The 13425-nt window shown below is 37.0% G+C and overlaps 1 pseudogene across 1 annotated transcript in view; it reads right to left on the bottom strand.

Moving 5' to 3' along the window:
- Positions 1-3070: 3070 nt before the first annotated feature.
- LOC144372649 (ribosome quality control complex subunit TCF25-like) overlaps positions 3071-13425 on the bottom strand; it is a 50601-nt pseudogene continuing 40246 nt past the window's right edge. Inside the window, exons 13-14 of the transcript XR_013432596.1 lie at positions 8536-8593; positions 3071-8291 (exon numbers count right to left, since the gene is read on the bottom strand). The product of XR_013432596.1 is annotated as a ribosome quality control complex subunit TCF25-like (transcript). The remainder of the gene's footprint in view (positions 8292-8535; positions 8594-13425) is intronic.

The following is a 13425-nucleotide window of genomic DNA, read 5'->3' as shown; positions in this document are numbered from 1 at the left end:
GTGTCAGTTTTACCTCAGGTGGTTTTCCAGGCTTTCCTCTAGGTGTCTGCTTAAAATTGCTATGTTTGTGGGGTTTGTGGTTTTATGACAGGGCCTTCTGGAGGGACAGTGTCAGTTGGCGGGGATGGGTGGGACTGACCTTGGGGGCCGTTGTCAGCGTTGTCCACCCACCAACGGACTTCGCGCGTGCCCTCGGAGGACCTTCCCGCAGAATCTCTTGTGGTTCTAGGACCCGGAGTCTGGGTGGCGACGTGGGTCCACGGTTACCATGTGGCTTTGTGCCCCACCTTGTAGCGCCTTGGCGCCAAGTTGCACACGATACCTGTCACCTTCAGAGGAAAGCCAAGCCCCAGGAAGAAAAAAATGGCTGTCTTAAGTGACAGAATCTCAGTATGAACTAATGCAGTCCGATTCCAGGCTCTTGAGAGCATGCGTGTTTAAATAATCTTATTTTGTTAACCTAGTGTCTATACGTTATTTTAAAATTTAAGCATTCATTCTTTCGTATAGGTAGCGAACACTGCTGAGTCCTAGTAACCATTATGGGGTCATCTTTTCTTGCCTATTTTAGGACTTGGTTTTTGGCTCCCCTCCCTTCCATCATCAGCTTTTTTTTCATTTCTGTTGGACGGTCCCTCTCCACAGGAAAAAAAAATGTTGTAATAACTGCCTTTGCAAAGTGATCATAGTAATAATAATAATAATAGATAAAATTCTGTAATAACTGCCATTGCAAAACAACAACAACAATTTCCCTGACTCCAATCAGGTACAACCCTATTTGTTTGCTTCTCTTTGTAACAAAACACCTGAAAAAAAAATGTTTACAATTACTAACTTCATTTTCTTACATTTTATCCCTGCCTGCTCCAACTTCAGCTGGGTTCAATTCCAGACAATATATTCCATCTCAAGATCACCAGTGATTTTTTTTTGTGTGTACTGGGAATTGGACTGCTTGCTTTGTATGTGCTAAGCATGTGCTCTACCACTGAGCTACACCTCAAATCCACCAGTGATTTGTATCTTGCAACATCAAGTAGTCAATAATTAGTTCTTCCTTCTGCTGAAATTTCTCAAGAGTTGATTGCTTTCATTGATTTTTTGTTTTATGTTTTGGGGTGCCACACTCTCCTTGATTTTTCCTCTTTTCACTTTCTTTGGATACTTTTATTCTGACTGAGTAGATCAGATTACAAAAGACTAATCTCAGTTTTAAGATAAGCAACAAAGATAACAGATGCATCTGGGGCCTGAATGAACCAAATGCTCATTCATTTTTAATCAACCCTGTGTTCTTTGATAAATGAAATAAATACCATTTCCCCTGTCATTTAACAAAGATTCCTCAACTCAGAAGTCAGGAAGACACTATTCTAGACTGGACCAGTAATGAAATGAAATAACTAATCCAAAGATCTTTCTTTTTTTTTTACCTCCTCCTTTTACAGGAGAAAGTAAACTCAGTATCATTTAAGTAAAGGATTGAGTGGCCACCATGAGGTAGACATAGCAGGAGGAATTCAGAGATATGATAACTACTTTCTGGGAGATGCTTACAACATAGTGGAGTATTGAGAAATATAAAAGTAACTATAGGGCTGTATATGAACACCACTTGCGTGGTATAAGCCTTACAGTAAATATTATATGGACAGATACGTTTTGTTTAGTCATTTAAAACTTTGCAGTGTAGGTGACATTTTAAGAAAAGTCTTGAGGGATGGCAAAGCTAAGAAGAAATGAATTCAGGAAGAGGGAACAGCATTATCATAGAAGCTACTCATATAAAAATTGTTAGATAAAATTTGTAGGAGGACATAAATTTGGAGTAGACTCCTGTAAAGGGTTCAGTAAACCAAACCAATATGAAATCACTCTTGCTAAATGTTTAATGAATAGCTGGCCTTCAGTCAATTTCTACGATTGAGCTTCAGTCTATCCTAAGTAGCTACCTGATTCAAATCTGTCAAGGTGCTGAGCTCTAACCCATTAAACTATCAATATGCCTTATTTTTGTTTACTATCTGTAAATAACTATCTGATCATGTTGCTGGAAGGAGGTCTTTGAACTTGTGGTCATGCAGGCTGCCCAATTTTAGAGTTGTTAAAGTCAGTTATGATTTTTAAATTAGTTGCAATTTGTCTAGGAATGGTCTAATGAGAGTGCTACCAGTACCACCACTAGACACTAGATGTCACAAGTGAAATGAATTCTAAAGAGTTTCTGCTTCTGTTAACATACTTCAGATTTATAGTTCAAGATGCAGATTCCTATACCCCGATAAGGTCCAGATACCATTCCTTAAATGCCAGAGGCCAGACAAATAAAAACATAACCTTTTATCTGTAATTTTCAGTTTATATAATGAGAGGCCGTTTCCTCCACAGTAGTTATTACCCAGCATAGAAGGGGACTCTAGATACTGGGAAACAGCAACAAAAAAAAATCCGGCCTACTTCCCATCATAACTCCTAATATTATAGCTGTTCAAAATGTAGATAGACAGATGTAGCTCGCTTATTATCTTTCCTTCATTGTGACTGCTTTAGACCATTTAGTTAGCAGAAGTGGTGTAGAAGGAGGTGCTGTATTGCATTGACAAGCTGTGTTTATTTTGACACAAACTTATTTAATAGTTGCTTTAGGTACTACAGCTTCCTTCTCCCTGTGACCTTTCCTATGTGTGTACACAGATAGAGACAGAGAGACATATCTGGTGTCTCTTCCTCTTCTTACAGGACATTAGTTGTATTTTAGGGTCCCACGCTTATGACCTTATTTAACCTTAAAGACCCTCTCTCAACTCTCATTGGAAATGAGGGCTTTGGCATATGAATTTGGGGGTACAAATCAGTCCATAACACAGGGTATTAATAAAAAATCCACTTTTCTAGAGTCCCAGTGACAAATCTCATTGGCTTGGATTCATTCACATACCCATCTTTTAAACAATCACGGAATCAAGGTGATGGGTATCCCAGAGCTGAATGGTAGAATAAATTGTAAGGAACCAGCATGGCTGAAAATGAAAGGCAAGATGAATCACTCAAAGAACAAATGCAGTGCTTTTGGCAGGAGTGAGAGAAATTGATGCTAAGAAGTTAACCAACAAATGCTGACCATATTGGGATAGCACACACTTGCTTTGAGTGAGGACTTCATCTATGAAGAGCAAAATAGAGCTCGTTAAAGAGCTGAAGATGGTCCTACACACTGTAGCTCCCAAAGAGACTGGGTTTTATTACTGTTGTTACAATTAAACAGTCAAATTTGCCTGCCTGGAACAATTATTCATTTTGATATCCAATTATCACAGTGGGAATTGTGACAATTCAATTTCCTGGTCTCCTGCTTGTTGCCACTAGGTGACAGTCTTTGCAAATATTTTTTCTGAACAAAACATTCCTGGCACAGAAATTAAATTCTGTTGGAAGAGGTGGTTTTAGTTAGATTAGCCAAATGCACATATTTTTTTAAATCCTGAGACTTGAAGTTCTTTTTTTTAAGAGAGAGAGAGAGAGAGAGAGAGAGAGAGAGAGAGAATTTTTTAATATTTATTTTTTTAGTTTTTGGCAGACACAACATCTTTGTATGTGGTGCTGAGCATCAAATCCGGGCTGAGCACACATGCCAGGTGAGCGTGCTACCGCTACCATTTGAGCCATATCCCCAGCCCTTGAAGTTCTTCAAAATCATAGTTACCCCTCATCTGAAATACTCTTTCTCTACTTAATTCACTTTTCTCATTCTTTCCTCTAAAGAGATCTATGACTAATGTTTAAGTCATATGCATATAACACACATTCAAGAGTCAGGTTCCGTGTTCCTACTGCAGGCTCTGTTACTTCCTAGCCGTGGTTTTCTTTAACCAACTAGTTGGCCTTTCAGAGCCTCCATTTCCCTATGTACAAAATAGGATAATCAGTGTACCTGATTTAGTATGTGTGAAGCTTAAATGAGCTAACACTAGCATAGTGTCAGCAAATATTAGTTGTTATTTTTGAGAGCATTGTCTTGACTCAAATGTCTTTTCTGTTGGGACCCTTTTCTGAATTCCTAGCCTAGGGCTTGTCTTCTACATAGAATTCATAGCACTCTGTGCTTATCTTTCAAAACACTTATGATAATTTGAGTAGTTTATGTCTGCCTCCTCCACTAAACTGGAAGCTCTTGGAGGATGGTCACCTCACTACAGTTTCTCCCAGCAAGTGCCACATTGTCCAGGACATCCCAGTGATTGAGTCTGATGAGTGAATAAAAAATACATATTCAAAGCACTAATATTAAATGCAATTTATTGATATAAATAATGAATCTGTAAACCTTTGTATCTCCTTGAGAGATTAAAGTACTTGTAAAAGAATTATGATTATTTATCCTTAGTTTTTTATAAATAAAATGCTGAACATTTGTTAAAAATGAACATTTGTTGGAAAATGCTGAACATTTGTTAAAAATCAGTTTTCATGAAAAAAATCTCCCTGGGAGTATATACTAAATAAGTGTTCGGATTATTTGATATCCTCTGCAATTTCAATTGCTTTATCTATCTATGACATTATAGGTGTTCTTCATTTGAACCAATGTTTCCTCACTGAGAATTCACCCCTTAATGTTATGATTCCAATTCAAACATTTTGTTCTTTTTTTTTTTCCAGTGCTAGGGAACAAGCTTGGGCTTTGCAGATGCTAGTCAAGTGCTAGATCCCTATCAAGCATTTAAAATTAAATAGTGAATTTAGAATGCAAAATAGCTGTTTTGGAGATGACTACAAAGCAAAGAAACCTTGGCAGAAGTAAGTGTTCATTGTGTCTAATACAGAGCTTTATATATTAAGTTCTATTAAAAGGAGAACTATGCTTGATGAATTTAAAGTTTTACAACTTGTACTTTTCTAATATTTCCTCAGGTCCTGGGCAGGTTTATTTATATCCTGGTAAAAACAATGTGGTACATGACCTATTCATTTTCACACATAAAAAATATTTGAGTGTATTATTTCACTAATCCTTAAAATTCCTTAGCTATGAAATGAGCAACTAAAAAGGCCCAAAAGCACAGTCGTGAGAAATGCTAGAGAAATGTTAGTTGTTTTCTAAAATATAATTTAATGTTTCCAAAGTATTCTCAAAATATGAGAAAAGGAGAAAGTGCTTTGTGGGCTTGAGATAGCCCATACAGTCAAATCTTTGTTTTGTTTGTTTCTTTTTTTTTTTTTTCTTGTGGTGCTGGGGATTGACCCAGCACCTTGTGCATGCAAGGCAAGCACTTTATACCAACTGAGCTATATCCCCAGCACCTCAAATCTTTGTTTCTTCCTACCAGGGTGATGAGACTTCAGGCAGTTCTAAAATAGCTGTCTCATTTCTTTGTACTAATGGTTGTACTTAATGGTCCACCACCTGGCAGACTGCCAGAACTGTGGCTTTATCACAAAAGCATCCCATCAACTTGCCCATAACATGCTACATGATGCTGGCAGCACTTGGTCACTTTGATAAATTGGTCAGTCTGGTGAAATACTTTTCTGAAATGAAGTCCTGGAACTCATCAGGTGTCTTCTCTTACAGTCATATCTTCCTCTGGCTTTCAGATTACCCAAGCAGCTGGGCCAAAGCCCACATCCTCCCACAAAGCATGCTTCCTTGGAAATTCAGATCTTTGCAGTTTTGGCACTAAAGTAATGCTCTTTCATTTTGTGTTAGATCATGGCTGAATAATCTCTTGGGGTTGAGTAACTTTTTAAGTGTTAGAGGACAAACAGTTCCAGGGGTCAGTGTGCGTTTAGCAAAGGTCAGAGTTCCTTATAACTACATTTAAGCCTGGATTATGTTTTGCTTTCTTGTGTGTTAGTCTGGAGGTTGGTGTCACTATCTTCCCCTCAGGGGAAGCAATCTATACAGAAATGAAGTATGGCTTCTTAATTGAATTGGTGTAATCACCAGCATTTTTATTACCTAGTCATGGATTGCTTAACAACAGGGCCACGTTCTGAGAATTGCATCTTTACATGATTTTTGTGGTTGTGTGCATACCATAGAGTAAACTTGCATAAACTAGATGATATAGGTCAATCACTTGATGTGGACTCTTAATGTATTCAAGAGTTGTGGTAAAAATGAGATGGATGAGGCTGTTGTTGGTGAAACAGCATGCTGTTATAGTAACTTTTTATAGATAGGAGTACACTCTAAAATAAGGAGAGAAAGCATGGTATTATGAATACATAAACAAGTCACATGGTCGTTTATTAGCAAATATCATTTACTGTGTTTAATGGTTCTCAGCTTCACTGCTTATTGGTATCATGTGGCATCAGGCAGAATGTAAGTATCAGAAATATTTAGGTGTTCCCTGAGTGACTTTAATATTCAGCTATGGTGGAGAATCACTGGACCAGCTGATCATATAAAGAGGTAGGATCAAGTGAGTCCCTTAGCCTTTTTTTTCCCTGGCTGTTAAGAGCTTTATGCATTGTTAAAATTCCTATTCAATAGCTTTGTGGAATGAATTTTCTTCTTCAGTTCATTAGGCCTTAAAAGTTCAAACATTTTCACAAATCTCTGTGCAATAGTAGTGTTGCCTGATAAAATACATGATATCCAGTTAAATTTGATTTCAGATAAATGAAACTTTTTTAAAAGTATGCCCAGACAATGTTTGCAATGGATAATAAAAATTATTTACTGTTTATCTGAAATTCAAATTGAACTGGAACCTTGTATTATTTTTAATATCTAATTTTTATTTTTTTAGTTGTTGATGGACCTTTGTTTTACTTATTTATATGCTGTGCTGAGAAACAAAACCAGTGCCTTATGCATGCTTGGAAACACTCATTGGTAGGAGAACATGGCTTATCCTTGGGAAAGACAGCAGTCAAATTTGGATTGGAGAGAGCACCATCCCATTAGTCCTCAGAATCTGGGATTTTTACTTTAGCTCTGACCCGTTCTAGCTGCATCAGTGGAAGATAAACATGCAGGGACTGGAGGTGTATGTCAGAGTATGTGTTTAGTATGCATGAAGCATTGGGTTCAATTCCCAGTAACTCCCAGCCACCCCTCCCAAAAAAAAGGCATCAGCATATTAAGAATTAAAGACTGCTTAAAATCCCCCAGTGAGCCAAGAAGATTTTCCTTTTCCTAGGGGTGTTGTGAAAACTGCAGAAGAGGAGGGGTATGGCTATGCAAAGAGATAGGATACAGAAGAGGTGAATACCTGAATCTGGAGTCTAGGATTTGCTTTCAGGAATCTTAGCTGCAGTAGTGCTGGGATTTCTTCTTTCTTTCTTTCTTTCTTTCTTTCTTTCTTTCTTTCTTTCTTTCTTTCTTTCTTTCTTTCTCTCTTTCTTTCTCTCTTTCTTTCTTTCTCTTTCTTTCTCTCTTTCTCTCTTTCTCTTTCTTTCTCTCTTTCTTTCTCTTTCTTTCTTTCTCTCTTTCTCTCTTTTTCTTTCTTTCTCTTTCTTTCTCTCTTTCTTTCTCTTTCTTTCTTTCTCTCTTTCTTTCTCTCTTTCTCTTTCTTTCTCTCTCTTTCTCTTTCTCTCTCTCTCTTTCTCTCTTTCTTTCTCTTTCTTTCTCTCTTTCTTTCTCTCTTTCTCTCTCTCTTTCTCTCTTTCTCTCTCTTTCTTTCTTTCTTTCTTTCTTTCTTTCTCTTTCTTTCTTTCTTTCTTCCTTTCTTTCTCTCTTTCTTTCTCTCTTTCTTTCTCTCTTTCTTTCTTTCTTTCTTTCTTTCTTTCTTTTTTTTGTCATTTTGAGTCTTTTCTATGGTTTAAGACTTGTTTTTCCTTATTCTTTTTTCACATTATAATTCCTTAATCTACCTGAATATCAGATACCTTTTGCCCTGGCTGGAGTTAAGATTATTCCCAGCTGGAACTGTTCTCCTAGCCTAGTGAGTCCGAACTAATGGAAACTTTCAAAGTCCCTGACAGTCTTGGAAGAACCTTAATCTCAGGAGGCTTCTTAAGCAGTCTGGATGCCTTTTGGCCTGAAACTCAAAGGACTGTTCACCTCTATCTCATTCCTGATATTTCCTTCCTCCCCTCCATCCCAAGAAGGACTAAAAGTCATGGTTGGTGTATTTCTTGGGCAACAGCAGTATCCACAAAGGGAAAAGGAGTGAGATTTCACAACAATTTCCAGAAAGCAGAAGTTGTAGTTATTTGACCAAATTGGTGCTTGACATTTTGATGAACAACTCTTGAGCATCCCCTTATAATTTCCTCCAAGTAGAAGATGGGCAAACGGGTAAAGTGTCAAATCCCTCAGTGCTAGTCCAAGTTAACTAATGGAAGGAAGTGAAACAGGTGAAGCACATTAACTTTTAACCTGATAACAGTGATTTTTTTCAGTAAGCATTGGATGTTTAAAAGAGAAATGTCTATTGGCAGCAAGAAGACAAAACAAAGGGGCCATGGGAAGGGCTGAAGCTGGCCCGAATCATGCAACACACTTGCAGATCAGCTGGGCCCACTTTGCACAGATGTTTTTATAGGAACAAGAGGAGGGGCAGGTATTGTAACACTTACATATTAGCAAAGTGATGGAATGATTGTTTCTTCACCATGCTCCTCCTTTCTCATGTGGCTGGAAAAAAAGAGGCTTTGGGTTAATTGTCACACCTGATTCAAGATAATCATATATATTGAGAATAGACCCCCATCGATTCTCAGCCTTTTGGCTAAGATCAAGTGGAGAATAGATCTTTAAGTCCACATAAAATGGGTTAATTTATCTTTTAAGATGCCAACACTGAAAATCAAAAAGCTGCATCTCTATTTACTTATGAATAAAACAATCATTATCAGCTATTTTATTCCTAGATGAACAAACTCAAAACAATTTGGAGAAAATGCTTCTAAAAATCTATCTCCTTCTGCCTAAATGTTGACATTGTTTTAGCACATTCCAGGATAAATCCTTGTTTTTCCCAATTGTCTTGGTCTTCCAGTTCTTCTGGAATTTTTCAGTACTATCTCTGGGCAATACTTGTTACAGAAAGTGGAGAAAGTTGGGTTTCCATGTAAATTTGTGTACAAATTAGTAGCCCAACATTGCCACATACAGTGTAGGAAAAATCTTTGAGCCAAAATTAGAAATGGAATATGTATGGAATATGCACACACGCGCGTGCGCACACACACACACACACACACACACACACACACACATTTGGATTGTCAGCTTGTTTTAGAAAATCAAAATGTTTTTTTATCCTGTACCCACATTCCTCATCTCAGTAATTCATTCTGATCTTTGGTCTGGCTGTACTTTTTCCAGTTCACCACTGCCTCTTTTCATTTTATTATTATTCAGTAAGGTGAGTCAGATATAAGGAGACAATTATATTACTTTCATGCATTGTTCCTGTATACATTTGAATTTGCCAGAAAGATTTGACTATGGTATGGCTCCACTGTCCTCCAACCTGATTCTGTGATTTTCTTTTATTCAAATGGAATTCTCAATCCTGCTATAGATAATCTGATATTTGCTTGGGGGAAAGAACTCAGCTATATTGTAGCTATAAAGTTCTGTAATTTCTGTCATGTTTCAATTAGTTTGTTTAAGGCATGAATGAATTTGTGACCAACAGAATAACTCTTAAGTTGATTTTCTTCTTTGGCTGTATTTTCATTGATGAAGAATTAATTTTGATCATTTGGATAAGCTCATCTATAAATGGAAAATGGAATTAGCAATTTGAATGTGGCTTCAAGTGTAGGCAAAATATAGAGAAGTAGTTCTCAACTTTTGGATCTTCTCTACTTAGTATCAGACAACTTTAGCACTAGAAGGGACTTCATGGACAATAGCTGGTCCCATAATTTACAAATAAAACTGAACTTATCATAAGTAATTTGTTCTTGATCACACTATGGGTTGGTGTCAAAGCTGGCACACAAACTCATCTCTTTTGAATTTAACCAAGGCTGATATTATTTCCTTTACCCTTAGTGGCCTTCAATTATATAATAGATACAATTTTAGGCTTATTTATCAGTTTTCATTGTTGTTTACTATTTATTTCAGGAAGCATTATTTATAACAAAATCATAACATTGTCAATTATTTTATAAGTTTCTGAATTATTTGTGATAAAATTATAAATAATTTTGTAGGCTCTTTTCTTAAAAACATGAAGATGACCTCAATAATGAAAAATTTGTAATTCATATTTTAAGAAAAAGGACTTCCAAACAAAAAAGCTATCAGTAATTAGTTATCTTTTCATGACTTTATATGGCTTCTCCCACTCTTCTCTTTTATTATCTTGTGTACATGTTTTAATATTACTTTTATAATTGTTAAAATTTTTAAGAAGTTATATGCAAGAAACAAAAGCAAATCCAATCTGATAAAGACATGAAGCATTTATGTGATATTAAAATCTTTTCACACTTCATTTATTCCTGTGAGTGAGATGTGAAGACCATTTCCTGTGACCCAAATATGCAAACACACAGAGAAAAGATTTGACACTTTCCCACAGTAAAAGAAGAATGTCTGGTGGCCGTGACTGCCAAGGGCATGTGCTGAGAGCTGTGACCAAGAGTGCATCACAGGCTGAGTGGCACTGTCTTTAAGGTTAAAGTCCCCCAAATCTCTCAAGGATGACCTCCTCACAGTATCTGGCTAATCAACTTTCCCTATATTCTGGTATGGATTTTTATTTTCTCTGAAATTCTGAAAGCTAAAGAGAATTCAAAATTTAGAGTACTTTTGTCTGGTTCTAGGGAACAAAAAGGCATAAAAGTTAGTACCCACGCCCAACCTGTGTCCAGAAGGAAACAGCTGCATGGTTGCCAGGGGAAGAGTTAACTTGGAGGGCGAGAGAAAACACTTCTTAATAAATAATGTGTTTTTATGACTTCTGTTTCTGGGAAACCTGATATGTACAATGCACCTACACATATTTGAGGTCAAGTTCCAACTGTGTTTTTATTAAATATTTGACTGTTTTATGTGTTTTTAGACTGAATTTGAGACCTGGGTGATTAAGGAGTATGTCTGTAAAGAGTTTGCCTCTCTGTCTTGTCTCTCTTCTGTCTTATCTCTCTTCTGTCTTCTGTCTTCTCTCTCTCTCTCTCTCTCTCTCTCTCTCTCTCTCTCTCTCTCTCTCTCTCTCCTTCCTTCCCTCCACACATACAAACATACACACACAAATACATATGCATATACACTCACACCTACATAGCCCATATACTTTACATATGTCTGTACTAAATTTTGTAATTAGTTGACACCACTTTCTCATGCTCCTTAATTTTATTTCTTAAGAAGGTAAAGCATCAAAAACCACTGATAGCTTGAAGTCAATCAGTGAATCAATATCTTCAGTTCTCTGATATCTTCCCTGAAAAGCTGGGCTGCTTGAGAGAATGCTCTTGATAAGCAAATCCTATATTTTGCTTCTGTGAGGAAGGCACTATTTTACTTATTTCTTCTCAATAATGGAAGAGACACAAGTCCAGATATTCTGTTACCCTGGAGAAATATACTAAATTTCAATAAAATATCATGGCATTTTTTTTGAGTATGTGGGGGGTCGGTATCAGCACTTAATTCTTAGAAGGAGTGCTTCATTTGTAAACTTTTGGCATGTTTCTAGATTTCAGGACCCCATCCATCTCTCTCTCTCTCTCTCTCTCTCTCTCTCTCTCTCTCTCTCTCTCTCACACACACACACACACACACACACACACACACACACACACACCCCTAGCCCTAATCTACATTTACACACCAGTACTGCAGTTAGGTTAGAACACTTCTGCTGATTGGAAGAAGCCCTTCAGGCAGAGCCTAGTGACAGTTCACATGACACAAGAGTGAATCCCTCCCTCTGACTTTTTGGCTTTCTCAGGGTTGAGAATAGTGAGCAGTGCCTTCAGCCTGGGGTGACTGATGCTCTAACTCCTAGGAGGGTACTCAGAAGTGGCACCTCCACTTATAAGGAAGAGAATGGACAAATTCTCAGGCTGCTCCATTCAGTTGTTTTTAGGTCGCCCTGGAAAGAAGCTTCATTCATGGTTATTCTTGCTTCTCACTTTACAATGATGCCTCTGAAACCTTACAATTCTCACCCTAAAATAAATACAATTATACATTGATAGTTATAAGTATTAGAAAGGAAAATTTCAAAAAGGAATTTTACCATAAGATTTGGAAAGTCTTTAAAATATATTTCAAATGATTTTGGTTTAGAACACTATGTGCATTGGAAAATGAGTGAACCTTTTATCAGACCTCACAGTATGGAAAGTACTAATAGAAACATTACATTATTTATAGGAAGAAAACAAGGGCATTATGTGGAACAATTAAATTTCTGATTGAGTGTGGGGGATTGGGATATTTAGGAGAATACTACTGACAAGTAAATCCATCCAATCTTGCAATGAACAGATTTGGGAGAGGAAACATAGAGAGGTCTTGGACTGAAGGATATGATGGAGGAAGCACCTAGCTTTAGAGGTCCCAAGCTGGCACTGTAGAATGGGAATCATACAAAGCTTGATTTTAATCTCAGCTTAACTTCTTTACAGAATAAGGACTTTGGAGCCACATTTCTTGGATCTAAATCATACTTCCACTGCTTATTCTGTGAACTTAGAAAGGTTTTCTTATCTAAGAAATGGATATAATAATACCATCTGTGGCTGTTGTGAGGATTATATAGGATGTGATATTCAATGTGTTTGGAAAGGTGCTGGTGCTTCATTCATTATTAGCTACTCTTATTGTATGAGTGACCTTAGCAAAGACTAGTCACTCGGCTGCCCCTATCTCAATATCCCCATATGTAAAAGGAGAGGAGAAAAATATTGTAAGGATTAATTGAGAGGGTGTGTTTTAATAGCTTATTTTATCCTTTTTATTTAAAAAATCATAAACACACATGAAAGTAAAGAGAGACTAATGTGAATAATCCCAATGTGTTCACGGTCAGACTTCAACAATAATTTTTTGAGATTTTTGTTTTAACAATTTTCCCACTAATTTTTTTTCGGGGATGTTTGCAATCACATCACAGATGATATACCATTTTTCAGTATGCAAGTGTGCTATTGTTTGAAAGATGTTCACAATGATGCTTCTGTGTGGAGCCTCTTGGCAATCTTATTTTCGCTCCTTTCATCAGGGGATGAAGTTTGTTTTTGAACCCCCTTCAACCTAGGCTGGCCTTCTAGCCTGTTATGTCTAAAGATGTAACAAAAGTGATGTTGGGAGATTCTAAACTCAGGTTTTGTGATTTCTAGGCTGAAGAATCATTGAGCGGAACCCAGCCCTTAGTGCTGACTTTACAGAATTGTAAGTAAACACCTCTACAATGTTTGGAGTGGCTTATTATCAATTGATAGAGAACTAGCACAGTGATGTGTTTTCTTAAAGTGCCTAAAGCAAGTCTTTAATAA

The sequence above is a fragment of the Ictidomys tridecemlineatus genome, unplaced genomic scaffold, assembly GCF_052094955.1.
Source record: "Ictidomys tridecemlineatus isolate mIctTri1 unplaced genomic scaffold, mIctTri1.hap1 Scaffold_140, whole genome shotgun sequence".
In the NCBI taxonomy this organism is placed as follows: Eukaryota; Metazoa; Chordata; class Mammalia; order Rodentia; family Sciuridae; genus Ictidomys; species Ictidomys tridecemlineatus.
This window is presented reverse-complemented; position numbering and strand designations above follow the sequence as displayed.